Raw genomic sequence first — 22,619 nt, 5'->3', positions numbered from 1 at the left:
TATCTTGAGACTATGACCCCTAATTCTAGACTCTCCAGCCAGGGGAAACAACCTCTCAGCATCTACCCTGTCAAGCCCTTTAAGAATTTTGTATGGTTCAATGAGATCACCTCTCATTCTTCTGAACTCCATAGAATATAGGCCCATTCTACTCAATCTCTCCTCATAGGACAACCCTCCCATCCCAGGAATCAATCTAGTAAACCTTCATTGCACCCTCTCGAAGGCAAGTATATCCTTCCTTCAGTAGAGAGACCAAAACTATACACAGTGCTCCAAGTGTGGTAGAGCTCTATATAATTGTAGCAAGACCTCTTTACTCTTATACGCCAACCCCTTGCAATAAAGGCTAACATATCATTTGCCTTCCTAATTGCTTGGGATGCTAACTTTCTGTGCTTCGTGTGCAAGGACACCCAAATCCCTCTGACTACCAATATGTCTTAGTCTCCCATGTTTTAAAAAATATTCTGCTTTTCTATTCTTTCTACCAAAGTGGACAATTTCACATTTCCCCACATTATACTCCATCTGCCACCATGTCACCCACTTACTTAACCTGCCTATATCCATTTGCAGCCTCTTTGCATCCTCCTCACAGCTTACTTTCCCACCTAGCTTTGTATCATCAGCAAACCTGGATACATTACACTCAGTCCCCTCATCTAAGTCATTAATATAGACTGTAAACAGCTGAGGCCCAAGCACTGATCCTTGCAGCACCCCGCTGGTTACAACCTGCCAACGCAAAAATGACCAGTTTATCCCTACTCTCTTTTCTGTCCATTAACCAATTCTCAACCCATGCTAATATATTAACCCCAATCCCATGAGCCCTAACCTTGTGTAACAACCTCATAACTCTGCATCTTCCCCATTAGGTTTAGGTTCCATTTGAACACAGTCCATAGATATCCCCTAAGAGTACATACACATATATTATAGGCCAATTTCCAAGTGGGCTAATTATTGATATTATTTCCAGTCTGCTGTAAACATAGAATGGATCACCCCAGTGTCAATGCCCTGTACTGTGTCCCATCCATATCACTTGGGGTGGAATATTCTTATTGAACCTGATGTTCCTATTCTGACTGGCCACCTGTAGATAGTTTTCGAAGATCCAAATATAATACATCCAATGGTCTGGTTCCCCCTTATCTACCCTGCTAGTTACACCCTCAAAGAATTCTAATAGATCTGTCAAACATGATTTCCCTTTCATAAAACTGTATTGACTCTGCCTGATCGTATTATGATTTTTTAAGTGCCCTGTTACTACGTCCTTAATAATAGATTCTGGCATTTTCCCTACTATTGATGTCAGGCTAACTGGCCTATAGTTCCCTGTTTTCTCACTCCCTCCTTTCTTGAATAGCAGGGTTACATTTGCTACCTTCCAAGGGAAGAATTCCATTTCCAGCACTAACAACCACCTAAAAACAGAAAATACTGGAAATACTCAGCAAGTCAGGAAGCATCTACGGAGAAAGAAACAGAGTTAAGGTTTCAGATCGATGAACCTTCGAAGGGTCACTGACCTGAAAAATTAACTCTTGTTTCTCACTCCATAGATGCTGCCTGACTTGCTGAGTATTTCCAGCATTTTCTGGTTTTATTTCAGATTTCCAGCATCCGGAGTGTTTTGCTTTTGACTAACAATCACCTGATGAGCCCAAAATTGATTTTTTTTAAAACTGCCATAAATCCTTGGTCCACACCAGGAAAAATAATTAAATTTCCCTCAAAACAGATGTCTTGTGGTGAAAAGCATCTGGAAGCCAGTTAAGTGCATCACTGATTATTTTAAAATGGAAAACAAACATCAAAATGTAGTAAAGCTCACACATTACAGCAAACTAAGAACAGCAAACTACTACTGAATAAAAATTACAGCCATCATTTCTAAGCATGCTATGTGTGCAGTAAAACATCTGGTTCCTCTGATTGTATCAACAGATGAACGTGTCCCTGGTTGTCCATTTACCAACCATGGTTGCCATTCAAAAGCCTGCTTGCTTTGCAATAGTGGCAGAAGGGACAGTTGGGGCTTTGTTGTGTAAAGTAAATGAAATGCCATTTATAACAGCCAGTAATGCAAAAATCACAAAGCAACCAACCCAAGGGAGACAGAACCTGTTTTTAATTGGATGAGTTAAGGACAGGGATGGGAAGGGGAAACTAAAATAAGCACAATATAATGAATGGGTCATCTCCATCAACTATAATATTGGGCCATTCACACAAAACAAAAAATATTAATGAGACACAAATTTGGCACTTCCTGGTAATCCAGTTCACATTAACCCACAGGCCAGAATTTAAGGACACTCAATAACTCTGCCTTGCAATATAATTATGGTAGGGGAAAAAAAACAATTTCATCTCCAACCCATGATGTGAGTCTACAGGATCAGTTATCACTTCAAGAACAAAAATAAGTTCCTAATCTTTCTAAGTATTCAACATCCACATTTTCTCTGCCCTATTGCTCTTTGCATGCACCATGGTAAACAAACATAGGCTGACATAGTAGATTTAACAACAAAATCTGCTGGCACTAAACAAGGGATCTGGATTTCAAATCAGAGTTTCACTTGACATTTACTTATTTGCCCCCCCAATGATTGTTTACCTGTTCTCAGCTCAGCTCTTAGAACAGTCAACATTCTTAGGCCGCCAGATCACCTAACCTGTAGCATCCCTTGTCTGCTGCAGAGAAGTAAAAATAGCTGTAAAAAAATTGCACCACAAAAGCCTCGTTCACTCAACTAACAAGAAGTGACATTTAAACAGCGCCTTTAACATTGTAAAAGGTCCTAGGACACAGAGATGCAAGGAAAAAAGTGGGAGCCGAGCCAAAAAGAGATTAGGAGAGGTGACCAAAAGCTTAGTCAAAGAGATGGGCTTTAGTGAGAAATTTAAAAGGAGGAAAGGGAGATGGAGAGGTTTAGGGATGGAATTCCAGAATGGGGAGGAGGGCTAGGCGGCTGAATCCACATCGCCAATCATGGGGTGAAGAAGGTGTGTGGGGGAGTCCACGAGGCCAGAATCAGAAGAACAGAATGTTCAGATGTAGGTTGTAAGACCATGAAGGGATTTAAACACAAGGATGAGAATTTTAAATCAAGGCATTGGGGGACTCAGAGGCAAGACATGTCATCTAGGACTACGGGCTAACGGTGCAGAATAGGAAAAAGCAACAGAGTTTTTGATAAGATGAACTTTACGTAAGGTGAAGGATGAGAGTCTGGCTGTGAGTGTACTGGAATAGCTGAGTGTGGGGGTGACAAAGATATGGATGTGGGTTTCAGCAACAGATGGGCAGAGGCAGGCGATGCTACAAAGATGAAGGTAGGCAATAGTTGTGATGGAGAGAATATGGGGTCAGAATGTCATCTCAGGATTGAACAGGGCACTGAGGTTGCGCATAGTCTGATTCAACCCAAGATCGTGACCGGCAAAGTGAAGAGTCAGTTGTAGGTACGAAGTATGTGCTAGGGGCCGAATACAATGAATGGCTTTGGTCTTCTCAATGTTAAGCTCGAGGAAATTTCAACTCATCCAAGACTGGATGTCGGACAAGTAGTCTGACAGCACAGAGGCCGTGGAGGGGTGGTGAAAGAAGATGAAAAGGTAGAGCTGGGAGTCGTCAGTGCATGTGTGGACGCTGACTCCATGTCTGTGGATAATGTGGGCAAGGTCCAGAATGTAAATAAGAGGTAAAGGATGCCAAGGATGGATCCTTGGGGAACTCCCAAGGTGACGACTAGGTGATCAGGTGGAACATTTTGAAAGGAGTCTGTGGAATAGATTTTAAAATAGATTGTGAGTTATTTGATGTTTATACTCCACTTACATTCAAATTTGGTGGTCTAAAACTTAGTCTTTTAACTGTCCATCCAGTAGCCAATTTCAAATGAGTGGATGAAAAATTGAATGTGTATGTGTTTTTTACATTTTAAGAATAAACTATATTAAGGTGAAGTAAACAAATTGCACTGTTTGTTATCTTACACAATCAAACTAATTCGATACAGCTACAAATTTAATTAAGTAGCTGTCCATCAACAGTCATTTAAAATGTGAAATGGTACCAATCAAGGACAGAGACTTAAATCATCTTCAGGCCAGAGTCTGTACAACCTCATTTACAACTGAACAGCAGAACTGTACAATATAAATCTGAAGCTCATTTGCAGTTAATGATTAAGTGTAATACATTTACTCATCTGGTTAGTGATCCAAAGTAACTTACCTGAACTCTCAACATTGAATATCAACTCAATATTAAGTTGGTGAAAAAAAAAATTACACGAGATTTACAGAGAAAGACCGGCTTGTAATTTAAAGAAAACAAATTTGTGCAGCTCGAGTGTCAATCATTAGAAATCACATTTAGCTTGAAACTGAATTGAATACAATTACAACATTTGTAGATCCCCAAACCTTTGCAATCTCCTCCTTTACACTGTGAATGCAATAGGACTGATAAGGACAACCCATGCACTCCACATCAATGCAGTGATTGCATTACATATATTGCCATACTTTTTCATTATAAAGTATGTAGCAAAGTCCGAGTGTCAAGTGGGGAAACTTGCTTTATACTCATACAGGCATTTCTGCTAATATTAGCAAATAACAGAAAATGAATTCTTTTAATCCTTAAGTGTGGAAGTTGTCCAACACATCAAGTTATAATCAGACAAGCGTGAAATACGCTCAGCTTCAGCTTTTTTTTTGAGGATTTCAAATCCTACTTTCTCTCCTAAACAACTATGGCTGAGGGGTGAGCAACTTGTCCATGCAGAACCAATTTTCCCTCTAACTTCTCCACCACAGGGAACACCTGGCCTTCCCAAATGCTATTCCAAATGAGTGATATTGAGTTTGGAACTTAATAGCATAGGGGACTGAACGTGCAACCTTCTAACCCCACCCGCCACTTCCAATTAAACTATATACAGCTGCACTAACATGTTTTACTATTGGGGTCAGCATTTAAAAAACATTTTAAAATTCACATGCACACCCTGGAGAAATTATGATATGCTGGGGTTCAGACAATAATTAAACAGTTATTTCATATATTATAATTGCTAGCCCACAAGGGAAGATGAAAAGCAGCAATGTAATGGCATTCAAAATATTTACCAAGTTGTGTCAGCCTGTCAATTAGGGTTGCCAACCCTCCCGGAAAGGGCAGGAGTCTCCGGGAACTGGAGGAGCGATCTTCCACGCGCTGTTGCTAGAAGCCCGGGAAATAAGTACTTTTAACAGGCAGTCCACATCTGTGCATCTCTATAGGCTGGAGCTACATTACCCGCCCCCAGTGTTCTACCTTCCTGGTGCTCAAGAAGCCTGCCTGTCTTCTGCCTCAGTCATTCCCATCAACCGAGGACTCAGAACTGTCTGAGGGAGAAAGAGTGCAGCAAATTTCACTTCTAAAAAAAATTGAAGAGGGAGGGAAGATTAAAACAAAATCACAGTGCCAGCACCTCACTATCTCCTCGTATCACCTGACCAGTGACTATTACTGGAAGTGTATTGCGTGTCATTTTAAAACACTGAGTAACATTCGTATCTGTATTTTAACAGTTACTGAAAAATGTATTCAGATTCCTTTTGAGGAAACGTCTCAGACTTGTATTTTAATGCAAAAAATATTTCAGGAAAAGTCTGGTTCTTTTCTATCGATAAAATATTATTTCTTTACATTGCTGCCATCTTTGAGTGAAGAATGAAACCCTATTTAAAGATATTCTTTGGGCAATTAATTGATTTATTACCATGAACATAAGAAATAGGAGCAGGAGTAGGCCATACGGCCCCTCAAGCCTGCTCCACCATTCAATCAGATCATATCTGATCTACCACCTCAACTCCACTTTCCTGCCTGATCCCCAATCCCTTGATTCCCCAAGAGTCCAAAAATCTGTCTATCTATCCAAGCCTTGAATATACTTAACAACTCAGCATCCACAGCCCTCTGGGGTAGAGAATTCCAAAGATTCTCAACCCTGAGTGAAGAAATTCCTCCTCATCTCAGTCTTAAATGGTCAACCTCCTTATCCTGCGACTATGCCCTCTAGTTCTAGACTCTCCAGCCAGGGGAAACAAACTCTCAGCATCTACCCTGTCAAGCCCCTCAGAATCTTATGTTTCAATGAGATCACCTCTCATTCTTCTGAACTCCAGAGAGTATAGGCCCATTCTACTTAACCCCTCCTCATAGGACAATCCTCTCAACCCAGGAATTAAAAGCTAGTGAACGTCCGTTGCACCGCCTCTAAGGCAAATATATCCTTCCTTAAATAAGGAGACCAAAACTGTATGCAGTACTCCAGGTGAGGTCTCACCAAAGCTCTGTACAACTGTCGTAAGACTTCCTTACTCTTGTACTCCAACCCCCTTGCAATAAAGCAACATGCCATTTGCTTTCCCGATTGCCTGCTGTACCTGCATGCTAACTTTTTGTGTTTCTTGTACCAGGACACCCAAGTCTCTCAGGACACCAACATTTAATGGTTTCTCACCATTTAAAAAATATTCCGTTTTTCTATTCTTCCTACCAAAGTAAATAACCTCACATTTCCCCACATTACATTCCATCTGCCCACTCACTTTACTTGTCTATATCCCTTTGCCGACTCTTTGTGTCCTCCTCACTACTTACTTTCCCACCTAGCTTTGTATCATCAGCAAACTTGGATACATTACACTCGGTCCCTTCATTCAAGTAATTAATATAGATTATAAATAGCTGAGGCCCAAGCTCTGATTCTTGCAGTACCCCACCAGTTACAGCCTGCCAACCTGAAAATGACCTGTTTATTCCTACTCTCTGTTTTCCGTCCTTTAACCAATCCTCTATCCAAGCTAATATGTTACCCCCAACCCCATGAACCCTTTCTTGCGTAACAACCTTTTATGTGGCACCTTATCGAATGCCTTTTTAAAAATCCAAAACATACTACATCCACAGGTTTCCCTTTATCTACACTGCTAGTTACATCCTCAAGAAACTAATAAATTTGTCAAACACGATTTCCCTTTCATAAATCCACATTGACTCCACCTAATCATATGATTTTCTAAATGCCCTGTTACCACTTCCTTAATAATGGATTCCAGCATTTTCCCGACGACTGACGTCAGGCTAACTGGCCTGTAGTTCCCTGTTTGATCTCTCCCTCCTTTCTTGAATAGCAGGGTGACATTTGCTACCTTCCAATCTGCTGGGACCGTTCTAGACTAATACATCCACTATCTCTGCTGCCACCTCTTTTAGAACCCTTGGATGTAGGCCATCAGGTCCAGGGAATTTATTGGCTTTCAGTCCTATTAGTTTCTCAAGTGCTTTTTCTCTACTGATAATAATTACTTTAAGTTCCTCACTCTGATTAGCCCCTTAGTTCCCCACTATTTCTGATGCTTTTTCCACTATTTCTGATGCTTTTTGTGTCTTCTACTGTGAAGACAGGTACAAAATATTTGTTTAGCGCATCTGCCATTTCCTGATTCCTGTCTCAGCCCCTATGGGACCAATGTTTACTTTTGCTACTCTCTTTTTACATACTTGTAGAAGCTCTTACAATCTATTTTTATATTTCTTGCTAGTTTACTCTCATATTCTATTTTCTCCCTTTTTAAATCAATTTTTGGTCCTCCTTTGCTGGTTTCTAAAACTCTCTCAATCCTCAGGCTTACTACTCTTTTGGCAGCATTGTAGGCCTCTTCTTTTAATCTAATACTATCCTTAACTTCTTTAGTTAGCCACAGGTGAATCACTTTTCCCATGGAGTTCTTATTTCTCAATGGAATGTATATTTGTTGAGAATATTGAATGTATGCCTTTGCTTTTCAACCATCATACTCTAATTTAATTTCCCAATCTACCTTAGCCAACTCGCCCCTCATACCTATGTAATTGGCTTTATTTAATTTTAAGACTCTAGTTTCGGTCTGAAGTACATCACTTTCAAACTCAATGTGAAATTCTATCTTATGATCACTCTTTCCCAGAGAATCCTTTACTGTGCGATTACTAATTAACCCTGTCTCATTACACAATACTAGATCTAAACTAGCCTGTGCCCTGGTTGGTTCCATGACATATTGCTCTAGAAAACAGTCTTCAAATGCATTCCATTAACTTGTCCTCCAAACTATCTTTGCCAATTTGATTTGCCCAGTTTATATAAAAATTAAAAGTCCCCCATGATTACTGCATTACTTTTGTTACAAGCTCCTATTATTTCATGATTAATACACTGTCCAACAGTATAGCTACTATTAGGAGGCCTATAAACTACTCCCACCAGTGTTTTCTGACCTTTCTTATTTCTAATTTCCACCCATATTGATTCTACTTCCTGATCTTCCGAGCCAAGATCCTTTCTCACCACTGTCCTTATGTCATCCTTTATTATTAGGGTTACACACCCTCCTTTTCCATTCTGCCTGTCTTTGCTAAACGTCATATACTCTGGAATATCTAGTTCCCAATCTTGGTCACTTAGCAACCATGTCTCTGTAATGACTATTAGATCAAACCTATTTATCTCTATTTGTGCAACAAATTCATCTATCTTGTTACGAATGCTCTGTGCATTCAGATAAAGAGCCTTTAATTTTGACTTTCCACCATTTTTTCCTGCTTTGACCTTATTTGCTGATTCTCTCTTATTGGTAAACTCTGTCCCTTCCTGCCACACACTGCTTTGTCTTTACCCAAATCACTACACTGCTCTGTTGCCTTGACTTTTCTCACTAGATTTCTAAATTTTCCCTCACCTGACCCCTTCCCCACCCTTTTTTTAATTTAAAGCCCTATCTAGCCCTAGTTATTCGATTCGCCAGGACACTGGTCTCAGCCTGGTTTAAGTGGAGCCCGTCCCAATGGAACAACTCCCTCTTTCCCCAGTACTGGTGCCAGTGCCCCATAAATCGAAACCCCCGTCTCCCACACAACTCTGAGCCACACATTCAACTCTCTGATCTGTTTGTCCCTATGCCAATTTGCACATGGCTCAGGTAGTAATCCAGAGATTACCACCTTTGAGGTTCTACTTATTAATTTAAACTCTAGCTCCTCAAACTGTCTCAGCAGAACCCCATTCTTCGTTCTACCCATGTCATTGGTTCCTACATGGACCACGACAACTGGATCCTCTCCCTCATGCTCCAAGTTCTTTTCCAGCCGCGAGGAGATGTCCTTAACCCTGGCACGTGCAGGCAACACAGCCTTCCGGACTCTCAGCCGCGGCTGCCGAGAACAGTGTCTATCCCCCTGACTATACTATCCCCTACCATTACTACATCCCTTTTTACTCCCCCCACTTGAATGGCCCCCCGTACCAAAGTGCCGTGGTCAGTTTGTCCATCCTCCCTGCAGTCTTTGCTCTCATCCATACAGGTAGCAGGTATCTTGTACCTGTTGGACAAGGTCAAGGGCTGAGGCTCCTCTATCACTAGATCCTGGGTCCCCATACCTGCCTGACTCGCTATCACACCCTTCTGTCCCTTACCATTGAATGAATCTAAACTACTATCTAATCTAAGGGGTGAGACTGCCTCCTGAATCGGTGTTCAGGTACCTCTCCTCCTCCCCCCCAATGCATCGCAATGTCTGCAGCTCAGACTCCAGCTCAACAACTCATGAGCTTAAGTTCCTCGAGCTGCAAACACTTACAGCAGATGTGTTTGACTGGGATCATGCTGCTCTCCACCAACTCCCACATACTGCAGTTATAACACACCACCTGCCCTGTCAAGGCTTGTCGAACCAGAATTTATTTATTTACTTCATTAGACTTTTTAATCTCTCGCTATTCCTAGTTTTATTAACTAATTAATTTATGCAGTTTATGTTATTGATTCAAGCTCTTAGTTAAACCCCGCCCCAACAGAGAAAAAACAGTAATATTCACCAATAAATCACCTAAATCATCCTGTGACGTCACTCCTTGATTTTTTCTTTTCAATCCCACCGAATTTATCCTGAAGGCTTACCGCCTCCGCTGCTTCGAGTGAGTTGAAGCCTTCGATCCCCGAGTTTTATTTACTTGCTTCTGCCACTCTGGTCCCCACCTCAGCTGCTCTCAGAGCTCGTCCTTCCCCCATAACACCTAATTCCCCCCTCACCAAATTCTCAAGTTTCCACTCTGTTCTCAATGCACTCCGTTCGCTCTGTGCTTCAGCAGATACCTTTGACTTTATACACCTTTTGAGAACATCAGTTACAACTTAAGTATTAAGGAATTTTCTCTCAGCCTGACTTGCCCTTTCCAGTTTCTCTGGTGGATAGAAGTCATGTCTTGGCACCTAACCCAGGGCAGCTGATGCTAAGTGTAGGGCCCCCCGCCACCCTGGCTCATCTGAGCCAACTCGTCAGAGAGCAGGGATCGAACTGTTGACCTTCCTGGTCCGTCTGGCTCAGTTTGTTTGCATATTTTACGTTGATCGCCTCTGTTTTGAGTTCACAGGAATTTAACTAAACCTTTACCTTCATCAAGGTGGTTCTGAGGTTGTGGTCAAATGATTGAATATCATCTGATCACATGATCCAACCTGCAGGAATACATCCAACCAAAGTCGGCAAACCTATTATCAATTGGTAATAAATCATATGATAAGGCTGAACACAACATGTTCTACTTGTACTACTTTTTAAAATATTTAATTACATTTACAATTTTAAAATTTGAGACTACCTGAGGGTGGGAGGTCCCTTAAATAATTCCACCTAACATGTGATTACATAATGTGGGAACACCACCACCTGCACGATCCCCTCCAAGTCTGACTTGGAAATATATCACCGTTCCTTCATCGTCGCTGGGTCAAAATCCTGGAACTCCCTACCGAACAGCATTGTGGGAGAACCTTCACCACGGACTGCAACGGCTCAAGGCGGCGGCTCACCACCACCTTCTCAAGGGCCTTGCCAGCGACAGCCGCATCCCATGAACGAATAAAAAGAAACACGCTTCTCCAGAAAGACTTGGCAGCCACACTGAAAGCCCTTTCAACACAACAACTTGCATTTATATAGCGCTTTTAACATAGTAAAATGTCCCAAGGAGCTTCACAGGAGCATAATCAGACAATAGAAGACACCGAGCGAAAGGAGACATTAGGACAAGTGACCAAAAGCTTGGTCAAAGAGGTTTAGGGAGGGAATTCCAGAACTTAGGGCATAGACCGCTGAAGACACAGCCACCAATGGCAAGGAGAAGGAAGTAGGAGATGCACAACAGGCCAGATTGGAGGAACACAGAGTTCACAGGGGTTGTAGTGATGGAGGAGGTTTCAGAGATGGGGAGGGCAAGGCCATGGAAAGATTTGAACACGAAGATGAGAATTTTTAAATTGAAGGTTAGGTCAGCAAGCACAGGTGTGATGGGTGAACAGGACTTTGTGCAAGTTAGGATACGGGTAGCAGGATTTTGGATGAGCTCAAGTTTATGGAGGGTGGAAGATGGAGGCCAGCATGGAGAGCATTGGAATAGTCCAGTCTGGAGGTAACAAAAGCGTTGATAAGGGTTTCAGCAGCAGATGGGCTGAGACGGGCAATATTACAGAGGTGGAAGTAGGCAATCTTAGTGATGGGGGAGGATATAGGGTAGGAAGCTCAGCTCAGCTAAACAGGACGTCGAGGTTGCGAACAGTCGCGTTCCGCTTGAGACAGTGGCCAAGGAGGGGGATGGAATCTGAGGTTGGGGAATGGAGTTTGTGGCCGGGGGTGGGGGGAAAGAGGGGACGATGTCAATGGCTTCGGTCTTCCCAATGTCTAACTGGAGGAAATTTCTGCTCATCCAATACTGGATATCAGAAAAGCAGCCCGACAACACAAAAAGCAGTGGAGGGGTTGAGAGAGGTAGTGGTGACGTAGAGCTAGGTGTCATCAGCGTACATGTGGAACCTGTGTATTTGGATGATGTCGCCAAGAGACAGCATGTAAATGAAGAGGACAGCCAAGGATAGATCCTTGGAGGATTCCAAAGGTAACTGTGCCAGGAGGAAGAAAAGTTATTGCAGGAGATACTCTAGCTACAACTGAACAGATAAGAATGGAACCAGGTGAGGACAGTCCCATTCAGCTGGACAATGGAGGAGAGGCGTTGGAGGAGGATGGTGTGGTCAACCGTGTCAAAGGCTGCAGGCAGGTCGAGAAGGATGAGGGGGAATGGTGCACCTCGCTCAGAGTCACGTAGGATGTCATTTGTCACTTTGATTCGGGTCGTTTCAATGCTGTGGAAGGACCGGAAACCTGATATAAGAGGTTCAAACATGGAGTGGCGGGAAGGATGGGCATGGATTTGGGAGGCAACAACACGTTCAAGGACTTGAGAGGAAAAGGAATATAATGTTGATTGGAAAAAATTCAAAATATATTTGCTAGGTTTTTCAGGTCAAGAAATAATGTAACACTCACTGCAACTGATCTTAGTGTTTATGGTCAAAGGGGGTGGGAGGAGAAAAGTGGATTGTCATCATTGAACATATTTAGTGAAGTGGTACTAACATGCTGCAGAAAAAAAACTGCGCTTATGCTAACGTACCTTAATGCTGTATGATATGTTTCTTGGCTGGTACTATTCATCACTTTAAATTGTTCCCACCTGTGACAGACCTATAACTAGTTTCCCACACTATACAACTCAAAATTCTTTCTCCACAAGTTGTAACTGTAGTGTGGGGTGTTTTTCCACAGTTCAAGTTGTTACCGTACAAAAATTTCACAATTGCACCATGTTTCACTGAAATTTTTAGTCACAATACTAGAGATATGAGAACAGTATATACCAACGGCAGTGCTATGCACTTTAAAATACTTTACTATAACCTAATACTCAGTTGGATAATCTCCATAGAAAACTCTGCACATTTATAATGTTTTTTGTGGATATAATCCTGCAAAATTATTTTATGAACTAAAGCAGGCTCTTTGCATGTCGAAAACAAACCACATTTATGAGTACAAGTATAGTAACAGTATCCTCTGGTTATACTGTCAGGAACTGCCACTTCATTTTGATGAGACTGGTACAAGGTTACCCCCCACCCACTCTTGACAGGGACAGGGCATCAAGCAATATGTGCAGGAAGATCACTTTTGGGTCTATGCCTCCAATTACCTTTAGCCTGGTCAAGTGCTTCTCAAAGTATTCCAGTGAAATACCTAGTTACTTACAGAGGAAAATTTCCATCCCCTCTTTCTTCTCTTCCAACCTAGAAAAGAAGAAATCCTAAGAGTTTTAATGGGAATTAATGGCAAAAACTGAAATTCTGAGTAGATCACCAAGACTACCAAAGTCTTCTTAACATCGGATTATCCAATAGTTTAGCCACTATGTGGCACACTGTGAATTCTGATATGGCTCATTACATTTTTGATTAGACAGGTGATCTTGATACTTATACGCACATGTACTTTCACCTTTCTGTGTATTTCATAAAATGGCAAGACAAAAAGCAGTGTGCGAGTGTTTTTTGATTGTTGTGTGTGCCCTATTTCGTTCATTACTGGTTATTGGTTATCTGCTAAATTGGTGTGCAAACCAGGTAAAAACACCAGACTTCAGAACCATGGAATTACCAGCAACATTGTATGCAGGTCAGCGTGGTCAGCTCAGCCAATTGAAATAACCACTCCAGGCCAGCAGAAGAAAACAAGCCCCAAACCATTAACAAGCAGCTTCAACGAGGCATGTAATAGCAAAGGACAAGTAGCATCCAACCGCGTTCTGGATGGAGAGCAGGGGCAGGTCTGGTGCGTCTTTCGTGCGAGCCAACATTCTCAGCAATTACTCTGATGAAATCAAATTACTGCTTGCAACGGCTAGACAAAAAACTAGAAGCTGCACTAAGTTGTGCTGTGTCTGATAAATTCATGACGGAATTCCAAACTTTAGAGAGAGAAAGACTGCAAACTTTCACACTGAATGGTGGTAGATGTTTATTAAGTAAATATACAAGTGAAGAACATTTACCTGTATTATATGTACAGTGTTTTCTACTAAAATTAGTGCATGTGGCTAAAATGATGTCGCCATAGCCATGCCTATGGCTAGTCAGCGATTTCTATTGGACAACACTGCCTTCACACCTTTCTTTGGTAAATGAATTTCCCCCCTTTGTCCACATGAGCTGGTACACAACCTGCTTCTAGGTTACTGTTATTGTTGCTGTAACCAGCTTCCAACAGGAACTGAGGCCACCCAGATGTAACTCTTCTTTCCAATATTATTCTACCACTTACTGGGAGACAATACAATCTCCAGGCAGTCCCTCCCCAATCAACATAGTTCTAATCGGGTACTGCGCACTGTGCAAATTTAATCTATCTCCAGGACCTGCTTGGTCATTGAGAGCACAGGATTCTTCTTTAAAGCAATAATTATATGTCAACTAGATTTGAAAATGTCACACTGGACAGATACCATTTCAAGGAAATCAAATAAATACAATTTTAGGCACATGTGTACTTACACTTTTAGGCACATGTGTACTTACACTTTGAAAGGAAAATGAAGAGAGCACTTGAGTACAAAGTTAAAACCAGGCAATTTAAATAAACTGAGAGAACACCCATGTCTGTAATCAGACATGTTCTAGAATTGCATCTCACTCCAATTCATTTTTATATTTTATAAAGTTAATCATAAATTTTATCCACTCAAGCCAGAAATTTAATACTTGATGACACTAAACTTCCAACTCCTAAACAATTAATTTTCACCTGGTGCAGAGCAAGTTGCATTACCTCATGGCAAAGGAATGAGTTTTCTCCTGGGCACAAAGTAGCATAATCACTGGCTTAAAAAAGGAATAACTGATTTTCACAAAGAACACAACAGCATTATGAAATCACATTGGCTAATCAAATGAGGTTTTATGGAGTACTGAAAGTGATAATTCACAAATACACAAGAACAAAAAATCTCACATCTCAAATATCATACAGTCCTCGTACCCATGGACAGATCGCAGCCAACAATGAGTAATTATAGTTTGAAGCAAAACTAATGGTAGATTTAGTCCTTCTGTAGTACAGAAAAACCTACGTTAATCAAATATATCATGTCATTGATTTAGGCATAGTAACTACAGAAAACAATCCCACCTTCACCAGAAGGCATATAATTCAATCACCTTTCATAGTTTACATCTCATTTTTTCATATTAGTTCCAAAATTTGGTTTGCATTCTACGCTAAAATGGTGTTTTCTGGTAGAAATTGGAACCCTACTTTTCAAGCAGTAACCAACAAAATCTATCTATACTTATCGCTCAACACATAAAAGAGTCAACATCCGGTTCCCATACATTTGCTGCCATTTCCATAGAGGCTGCTGGAATTTCATTAAGTTGGCTGCTGAAGGCTTGAGGTCAAGTCTCAGAGTTGCTTTGTAAAGCAGTCACTATTTTTTGTTTGCTTGTATCAACTATGCAGGGCAGATGACACCAGTACAGCAGTTCCATTTCAAAGTCCTACTTGGAATTCAGTTTGCTTTTTGAACAAGGCAGCCTGTGTGTAAAGAATCACAAAATCCTAACAAAAGGAAGAGTGTCAGTCTTTTCCAGAGGCAGGTTTCCCACATTTTGAACACTAGAGGGAAATTTATGCATTTTGACCTGATGCTACTATAGGATCCCCTCAGTGGAATAAGCGTGTGAAAAATAAGCATTGTTACAAGTTGTATATACACATTTTGGATACTCAGCTTTAAATATTGCATGTTTTAGTCATAGTAGGAACAGATGAAGGGAGGCAGGGGGCAATCTTCAGTCATTAAACCCATTCCATCCAGTCAGAAGTGCAGCTTCCTGCCATTCACCATTCCCTGACCAAGCTATCTTCTCGGACAGGCAAAAACAAACAAAAAAAAGTGCCTTAAGGAAAAACTCAAGAATTTCACCGACTCTAGGCTAGTTGGGCCAAGTGACCTGTTTCGGTACTGTACAGTCTATGTAATTCTACGTAATACTCCCTAATACAATCAAGCAAGCTCCAGAAGACCAGTGAATGCTGGTGATTCATCACAATCTCAACTAACTAGCAACTTGTCCTCTATAATTACAAATACCCTATTTTCTCAGGATTTTATCAATTTCCTTTTCAGAAACGACTGTAGCAATGTCATATTCACCACATCTTGGCAGTTTGCTCCAGAGACTGATAACTGTGAAAAGAAATACTTGTGTGCATCTAACCCAACTCTCAAACTGCAGTTTTTATGGGCATGATCTCTAGCCACTCTATTTTATTCCTATTCATTTCAAATAACCTATCAATCCCATCGTCATTTTTAAACCTCAATCACATCCTCTCTAACCTTGCATTTCTCCAAAGCAAATAGCCCTAATTCTTGGCGCCTACTGTCACAGCAAAGAGCTCTAAGATTTTGTAACCATCTTGATTACTTTCCTCTACACCCACACACATTGGCATCTAACTGACAAAGTCAAAGATTGCCCAAGTATGTACCATCCAGAAAAAAGGGATAAATGCAACAACCAATTACCACCCTATCAGATTCCTCCCAAATCAAGGGGGTGTCTGAATGAAGGCCATGGATGAAGTCTGGAACCAAGTGGTTCTGACAGAACTCGAAGTGAGCATCAGTAAGCAGGTTATTGGTGAGTAGATGTTGCTTGATGGGACTATTGATGACTCTATTCATCAAATTACTGATGATTGGAAGGAATCTGATAAGGTGATAACTGGTTGTTACATTTATCCTTTTGTTTTGGATGGGGCATACCTTGGAGGGTGGGGGAGAATGTCACAATAAAAAGCAACTCTTATGCTTTCAGCATTCGTATCCCCCTTCTGTAATTTTTAAATCACCACTGCTGCTGACTATGCATTTGTGCAGAAAATGGACCCGCTCAAGACAGAAGAGTGACCTACAAAGATCTCTTGCCAAACTAAGGCAAGGAATGGAAAAACAAAGATAACAAAAACATTACAAAAGAAATCTACCAAAATGTCCTCACCTTGCCCCCATCCTCTTACTGCAGATCACATCATCAATTTAGGAACGAGTCTGCCAAAATAATTTCAAGTAAAACCATTACAGCTGGCAGAGAGAGGAGTATTTTTCCTCATTTGGGCCCAGGATCAAGAGGTGGAAAAGGTATGCTAACCCACTATGTCATCCCATTCCCAAGAAGATACATAATTTATCTTATGAGAGAAAAATTCTTCATAATCAGAAGTGATAAAACCTAGAGCTATGAAAGCACTGCTTTATATTTAGGTAGATGGCTGCACTCCATTACATTTTACTGAAAACTGACAACTCGACAGATAGTAACGAATGATTCCTCAGCATATATTATTTATAGCACAAATTAGATAATAAATATCAAAATTAGATGCAAATTGATCTGTAGATGGGTCCCAGTGACATTACCCTGAACTTTTTTCCACAGTGCTACCCATTCTTAAGTGTGACATTATCTCCATGAAACAAAACATATTTTGTGGAGGGTATGTTACTGAACCTGTTACAATTCATGGCCCCTTCCTCCAACACTGTCTCATGTAAGCAGCCAACTTAACGACAGCTTCTATAAGCAGCCAGAGGTCTGTCATATTTGGTTTAGCACAGATCTGACAATCAAGCCCATTTCGGTAAAAGGTTTACTAGAAAATATGTATGATTCGAGCTTTGTCTTCAGACAATCTAGATAATGGAAATTATTACATTGTAATAATATTTATACTTTATACAGGCTAAATTACCATTCTAGACTTATTAACAAATAAAAGATAGAAGTGAAAACATAAGTAAAATACTAAACAGCACAAGAGGCAAATGAGAACACTATAATCAGTCCACATGGGATTTAGACACCCTTTTCAGAAAGCTGCAATCTAGTTTCTTGAAACGCAATAGATTTTTTTTGGACGAATCAGCTGAACCTTGTGGCCTGGGTACACAATCTACAGTTTTGAAATCTCATTACCCAACAGCCTAGCGCAGCATCGCAAAAAAATGGCTACTTGGGTGTGATACCATGGAACTGCATCAGTATGAATTGCTGCCATCAGGAGAGGAGAAATGAAATCTCAGATTTGACTCAGTGGTAGCATGCTCACATCGCAGTCAGAAAGTTGTGGTTTCAAGCTCAACTCGAGATATTTGAGCACATTATCTTGGTTGACACTTTAGCGCAGCACTGAGGGAGTGCTGCTTTGTGAAAGATGCCCTCTTCCAGGTGAGCTGTTAAACCAAGGCCCCATCAGGTGGATGTAAAAAAATTCCACAGCAATAGTAGAAGTAGGGGAGCTCTTCTGGTGTCACGGCGTGGGGGGTATAGTTAATACGAAGGAAGACTGCGACACAATACAAGACAACATTAATAAACTTGCAGAATAGGCGTGTACTTGGCAAATTAACTTCAATATAAATAAGTGTAAGGTGTTACATTTTGGTAGGAAGAATAAGGAGGCCACTTACTGCCTGGATAATAGAGTCTAAATGTGATAAAGGAGCAAAAGGATCTAGGGGTACAGATACACAAAATACTAAAAGTAGCGACACAGATTAATATGGCCCTAAAAAGAAAACCAAACACTGGGGTTAATTTCTAGAGGGATTGAATTGAAAAGCATAGAAGTTATGTTAAACTAGTATTGCACCTTGGTTAGACCACACTTGGAGTACTGTGAACAGTTCTGATCTCCATATTATAGAAAGATTACAGAAGGTGCAAAAAAGATTCACAAGGATGATACCAGAACTGAGAGGATATACTTATCAGGAAAGACTGAACAGACTGGTGCTCTATTTTCTACAAAAGAGAAGGTTGAGGGGTGACCTAACCTTTTAAATTATGAAGGAGCTTGATAAGGTAGACGTAGAGAAAATGTTTCACCTTGTGGGGGAAGAGTAAAACTGGGGACCATAAATATAAGATGGTCACCAATAAATCCAATAGGGAATTCAGGAGAAACTTCTTTACTCAAAGAGTGGTAAGAATGTGGAACTCACTTCCTTAATGGAGTAGTTGAGGCAAATAGCATAGATGTATTTAAGGGAAAGCTAGATAAGCACACGAGGGAGATAGGAATAGAAGGATATGCTGATAGGGTTAGATGAAGAGGGGTGGGAGAAGGCTCGTGTGCAGCATCGACGCCGGCATAGACCAGTTGGACCGAATAGCCTGTTTCAGTGCTGTAACATTTATCTCTCAACCAACACCACCAAAAACAGATCATTTGCTCATTTATGTCATTGCTGTTTGTGGGACCTTGGTGTGCACAGTTTAACTGCCTTATTTCACTACATTAAAACAGTGACTACACTTCAAAATTACTTCATTGGCTGAGAAGCGTTTTGGGATGCGCCGAGGTCATGAAATATGCTATATCAAGGTTAGTTAGTTCTTCCTTTCTTTTATGTGGAATAATTAGAATAAAACTATTCTGGGGATTATAGCATCTGATACTTTCCCAACTGTCAAATTATTCCAAAGAATACATCCTGCAATCATATTTCTGTCATGATTAACAATTCCCTCCACCATTGAAAAAGACACAAAACTTCAAGTGCCTTCTAGTGAAATTTGTATTATTTCAGGTTTATAATTAGAAAGACAGAATGAAATAGAATTATGTTGGACTTTCCCCAGCGCTACATAAACCTATAAAAGCAGATTAGCTTGTTTCATTATAAGGCACTAATATGGTATGACTCACTGCAATCCAAGTCCTGGGACTGCATTACAAAATGTTCTTCTTGCTTTTATATTTGCAGTCTGTCACAGGTGTCCTACTGCTAACTGAACCCATGGAAGAGGTAGATCCGGAGAGCCACAAAAAAGCACCACGGAAATGTAACAAGGCTAATAACTTCCCAAGGATTCCATTTTGTATTCCACACAACTTTGCTAACTTCAAGTTGGGTATTAGTAAACACAATAAACAGTCTCCAGTATTGCTGGTGCTCTGGGTTTCCTTATAAATAGCTCTTAAAACAGATTGTGTGCGGGACCTCACACAACCTCAAGCTGAATGAACACGCCTTTCACTGCTTTGTGAGAGTTTGAGTGATCCAAAGGGAGTCAGTCACCTATCACAATGCACTTCAAGCCCTTCAGAACAAGGCATTTCATCTCTTCAATTTGAACCTATAATTAAAACATATCCTTTAGTCACTGAATCAATCAATCACTCAGTGATTTAAGAATATTTTTTTTTAAGGGATAGAATGAAGGGTGGAGAATTAAATCACCTATTAACAAGGTGGCCAGAGCAAGTGTTGACATGCAGAAGCAAGTTAGAACACATCTTATAAGTAAACAGCACTAAATTATGGGAAACTGACTACAAAAAAAACTTCATTTATACTACACCTTTTACATCTTTAGGATGTCCCAAACCACTTCACAGCCACTAAATTATTTTTGAAGTGTTATCATCATTATTATATAAACAAACACACCACAGCAGCATAGATGTGCATAGCAAGATCCCACAAACAGACACAGCGATGGATGAATGGCCAGTTAATCTGTTTTTGATGTTGGTTGAAGGAGGAATTTTGGCCTAGATACCAGGTCCTCAGAGATCATCTCAAAATGATTTGTTAGGTGGGTGTAAAACAACCCACGACACAGTACCATGTTGTTTTTATGTGCATGTGCAGACAGGGCCTCGGGTTAACATTCCGTCCGAAGGACCGGCATTTCAACCGATGCAGCAGTCTCCTGGTGCTGCACTGGATTGTCAGTTTAAGATTATGTGCTCAAGTCCTGGAATGGGGCTTGAACCCATAACCTTTTGACTACAAAGAATATAAGATCCTATGACCCATCCTATGCTTCAGCTAAAGTGAAGGAAGATCCTAGCAAAACAGATCTCCAAGGAATAGGGGAAGTAATAGCAATACAAATACAAAGGATAAAAAGCATTAAAACAGTTCGAGTACAAAATTGAGACAGGAACAGTTTATAGAGAAATAAATCTGTATCTATTCATCGATATTGAAAAGGTAGGTGGGTCACAGAAATCTATGCATACCTGTAACACTTGTAGGTGGAGCAAAGATAATTGTTTTAACAGGTCATGTAATGTTACGTACACCTGTTTTTCCAGACTGGAGTTTTAAGTATCTATTCAGCACAACAACCCATCACTGGGTGGCTCTGCAACAAACTAGGTTTCGTCTGTACAGAAATGCTGAACACTAAGCAGTGTGAATTAGAAAGGTTGTAGTGGATAGGGGATTCAATAATTAGCGGGATAGGAGGGTATTCTCTGCAGTCATGATAGAGTCTCCAAGAGTGTGTGTTGCCAGGGTGAGGGATTTCTCAAATCAGCTGGAAAGGAACTCAGAAAGGGAGGGGGAAGAACCAGTTGTTGTGACCTGTTGAAACCAATAACATAGGAAAGGACAAAAAGGAGGTCCTACTAAGGGAGTATCAGGAGCTAGCACTAAATCAAAAAGCAGGACCTCGAGGGTAGTAACCTCTGGATTACTACCTGAGCCATGTGCTAATTTGCATTGGGATAAACATAGAATTATATAGAATTTACAGCACAGAAACAGGCCATTCAGCCCAAAGGGTCCATACCGGTGTTTATGCTCCACACGAGCCTCCTCCCTCCCTACTTCACCTAACCTATCAGCACATCCTTCTACTCCTGTCTCCCTCATGTGTTTATCTAGCTTCCCCTTAAATGCATCTATGCCAGTTGCCTCAACTATTCCTTGTGGTAGCGGGTTCCATATTCTAACCACTCTCTAGGTAAAGAAGTTTCTCCTTAATTCCTCATTGGATTTATTAGTGACTATCTTATATGTATGGCCCCTAGTTCTGGTCTCCCCCACAAGTGGAAATATCTTCGACGTCTACCCTATCAAACCCTTTCATAACCTTAAAGACCCAAGTCTTTTTTCTGGAGAAAAGAGCGCCAGCCTGCCCAATCTTTCTTGATAGGTATAACCTCTCAGTTCTGGTTTCATTCGGTAAATCTTTTTTGCACTGTCTCCAGTGCCACCATATCCTTTTTATAATATGGAGACCATATCAGGAAAGTAAATGAGTGGCTGAAAGATTGATGTGGAAAGGAGGTTCCATTTCAAGGGACACTGGTACCAGTACTGGGACAGAAAGGAGCTGAGACAGGCTGCACCTGAACTGGGCTGGGACCAAGGTCCGAGTGGAAAGGATAAATAGGATTGTAGAAAGGACTTTAAACCAATAAGGTGTTTGGGGGGGGGGGGGGGGGGGGGGGGGGTGTCCAGGCAGAAAAAAATAATAAAGATAAAAGAAGGCAAAAGAGCAAAGGTACAAAAGGAGATAAAGATAATATAGTAAAAGGTTATAAGAAGTAATAATAAAACAAGTGATAAAAAATAAAAAACATTAAATGGCCTGTATAGCAATGTACTGAACATCCGCAACCAGAAGTGTGATAGGTCAAAAAGTGTGGGAAATACACCATCATGGCATATGGGGATAGGATAGGGACAGTTATGAATACGAATCCATGTAGCACAAGAAATAAAACAAATGAGTTACAAGCACAAATTCAGCTTAAATGGCATGATGTAGTAGCCATTACAGAGAACTGACTACAAGCTAGGCATGAT

General features: G+C 40.8%; 1 protein-coding gene across 8 annotated transcripts in view; it reads right to left on the bottom strand.

The window, feature by feature from the left end:
* The window catches only part of LOC137325201 (receptor-type tyrosine-protein phosphatase F-like), a 521,369-nt gene that overhangs the window by 451,967 nt on the left and 46,783 nt on the right, over nt 1-22,619 (bottom strand). Inside the window, exon 2 of one of the 8 annotated variants that reach the window (XM_067990027.1) lies at nt 2,636-2,709. The exons of the other annotated variants lie outside the window; for them this stretch is intronic. The gene's annotated coding sequence lies outside the window, so the exon portion shown is untranslated. The remainder of the gene's footprint in view (nt 1-2,635; nt 2,710-22,619) is intronic. 8 annotated transcript variants of the gene reach the window in all.

Source organism: Heptranchias perlo, chromosome 9 (assembly GCF_035084215.1).
Source record: "Heptranchias perlo isolate sHepPer1 chromosome 9, sHepPer1.hap1, whole genome shotgun sequence".
Classification (NCBI taxonomy): domain Eukaryota; kingdom Metazoa; phylum Chordata; class Chondrichthyes; order Hexanchiformes; family Hexanchidae; genus Heptranchias; species Heptranchias perlo.
This window is presented reverse-complemented; position numbering and strand designations above follow the sequence as displayed.